General features: G+C 48.0%; 1 pseudogene; it reads left to right on the plus strand.

Moving 5' to 3' along the window:
- The first annotated feature begins 877 nt into the window (after nt 1-877).
- Nucleotides 878-2,602, plus strand: LOC148539106 (thiamine transporter 2-like; annotated as a pseudogene).
- Nucleotides 2,603-2,962: the final 360 nt, after the last annotated feature.

The following is a 2,962-nucleotide window of genomic DNA, read 5'->3' on the forward strand; positions in this document are numbered from 1 at the left end:
AATTAAAAAGCAGCTGTCCTGGGAACTGTATAATGGAACATCATTAGATTGTTCTGATCTGCCAATCAGAATATTTCTCCATTTTGTAATGTTAGATTTTAATTTTATATGAATTAATTAGTTGTAGATTAAAATAAAATAAAATGCACAGGTATTTATATTTGTAAAAGAATTGCTGGCAAAACACCGTCTTTCTGTGTGCCCTGCACACCCTACACTAGGGCCATAGTGAGCCGGCCTGGGCCCCAGTACTATCGTGGGGGCAAGGTCTAATCGTGGGAGGCGTGGCCTAATCGTGGGAGGTGTGGCCATGACCCCTTAGAAAAAAAAACATTTGAGCGCTGGGTGGTGCTGTGAGCTTCTCAGCCTGGTGCAAATTCATGTGATGATGTGATTAGTGTGATTGCCCCCCCCCCCCCCCCACAGGCAGAGGAGAGGAGACTGCAGCTTCAGCTCAATGGCAGCGAGCAGTCTCCCTGGTCTCCCACTGCAGCCCAGCACACAGCAGCATGTGCTGGGCTGCTGACAGGTAAAAGTGAGGGGGTTCGGGTTGGACACAGGCACCCTCCAGGCCCCTCCAACAAGTCCAGGCCCGGGTAATTAGTACCCACTCCCCCCCTCTTGGCACCCCTGCCCTACACTTCATTCTATGCATCACTAGTAGACAGATAGCAATAAAGTTTAAAAAATGGATCCATCTTTCCACTGTACAGTGAAAATACATGTATATATGTAATGTAGGTAATAAGCCAAGAACATAAATAAGTTATAGCAACTCACATTATTACTTGTTTCATTTACTTGACAACCATTGTGTTTATCTTTCAGAAGAGAATTTACCACGAATTGCACAGATTCTGTGCGTTAGTAAATAGCCATGAATATAAGAACGCCTTATAAGAACTTGCTTCAAGAGCATCCGGCGTTCTTACTATGTCTGTATGGTTTCTTCTTCCACCTGAGACCTGCAGAACCCTTTTACACGTCATACATGACTGGGCCCAGCAAGAACTTCACCATGGAAGAGGTAAGAGAACACAAGTCTTAGTTATATCAGTAACATGTAAATTGTGTGAAAATACAATACACTTTAATATATGAATTGTATGAAATTACCCCGAAGGCAATTCAAGCGTTAAAATTCTGTTTTATTTGCTCATAAAAATATGGAGTCTAATTAAATTACCCCCTAAATCTGTGATAAACTTACGATATTCTATTAAGGATACTGGGCCTGATTCAGACCCACTCGCGAGCGCTGATCGCTCGCAAGCGGGTCGATGGGGGCCCAGTACGCATGCACACGACGGAGCCAGCTCCGTCGTGCGCATGCGCGAGACCCAGATAGCAACGGGCAAGCCGTCACTCCAGGTCTCGTACCAAAGGGGGCGTGCTGTCGATGGTGAGTGACAGCATGCCCCCTTTGGTGGGTATGCCGGGGGCGTGGCTGCCCAGATGGAGGCGTTCCCATAGGAACACCTACCATCTGGGGCTGGCCCCACTGACATCACAAGTGATGTCAGTTGGAGTGCTTTCGGCTCAGTTTGAGCCGAAAGCACTCCAGGGCTTGCGGCAACGAGACCCTATCACAAGGGTCTCGTCGCAAGCCCGATGGTCGCAATGGTCTTGACCATCGCGACCATCTTCCTGCCCGCTCGCTATAGCTGTGGGTGGTCACCCATAGCTATGCGAGCGGGCAGGAGGCCGTTCAAAAAAAAATAGCCCAGCCCTGATTCAGAGCGAGCGCTCTGTCAGAGCGAGCGGCTCTGAATCAGGGCCACTGTCTCCTGGTCATACATTTGAAAATATGACAACTGATATCAGACTCTGCTGTCACTAACAGATTGCTGATCATGTGACTTCTTTGTCCTCAGGTCACCAATAAGCTCTCCACAATATGGACATACAGTGTGCTGCTTCTCCAGTTGCCAGTGCTCCTCTTTACTGACCTCTGCCGATACAAACCAGTCATTGTGTGTCAGGGCCTGTTCCAAGTCATCAGCGACAGCCTCCTGTGCTTTGCTTCCAGTGTCCAGGCCATGCAGTACCTTCAGGTTACCTCAGCCCTGGTCACTGCATGCGACATTGCCATCTCTTCCTATGTACACAGTGTGGTGACCACTGATCGATATGAGAAGGCCTTGATCTATTTCCGAGGGTTTAGCCTGCTGGGATACACCATAGGTGCTGTGTGTGGCCAGCTCATGGTGTCAGTTGGTCATTCCTCCTACTTTTACCTGAACACCCTTACCTTGGATGTGCATCAATAGCTTTCATCATCGCCATTCTCTTGCCCATGCCCAGCAAGGAGCAGCCATGTTCAGAGTGTACAAATGACCACATCAAACACAGACACAGGAACACTGTGCACAGCTGTTGTAAGACGGTGGCCAAGTTCTTCAAGCAGCAGTGGCTGGAGTTGCGCGAGTGCTATTCCTGCAACACCGTTACCTGGTCCTTATTTTGGGCACTTGTGACAGCTGGATCCTACCAAGTGATTGGCTCTTCCCAAATGCTCTGGGATAGCTTGGAACATTCTGACAGCGTCTATGTGCTTACTGGAGGCGTGGAAGCTGCTGCAGCTATGCTAGGTATGACATAGATTACGCAGTATGGGTAAGTATGTGTCTCCATCACACTTATCTCTAACCTCGCACACTGGCTAGAGAGGACAAGGTCCTAGGCACATATCCCTTTCTCATTAGATGTACTAAACTGAAAAATGTGGTAAAATGGGCATGTATAGCAGCTTTGTACTGTCCCTTAAACTGCATGTTGTATCAATCATTTTCTATACTTCTGCTGTTGTGGCAACAGGAAACCCCCCCTGTGTGTGCCTATGTGCCTTGCCAAATGTATATTTTATAGAGAACTTAGGGCCAGATTCAGACTCGAACGCTAAGCCGCGGACACACGCTATAGGCAATTGTTGCCCGTCTGTGTATGCGTATGCATCGCAGTG

This window comes from Taudactylus pleione, unplaced genomic scaffold (assembly GCF_031769625.1).
Source record: "Taudactylus pleione unplaced genomic scaffold, aTauple2 ptg000030l, whole genome shotgun sequence".
NCBI classification, from domain to species: domain Eukaryota; kingdom Metazoa; phylum Chordata; class Amphibia; order Anura; family Myobatrachidae; genus Taudactylus; species Taudactylus pleione.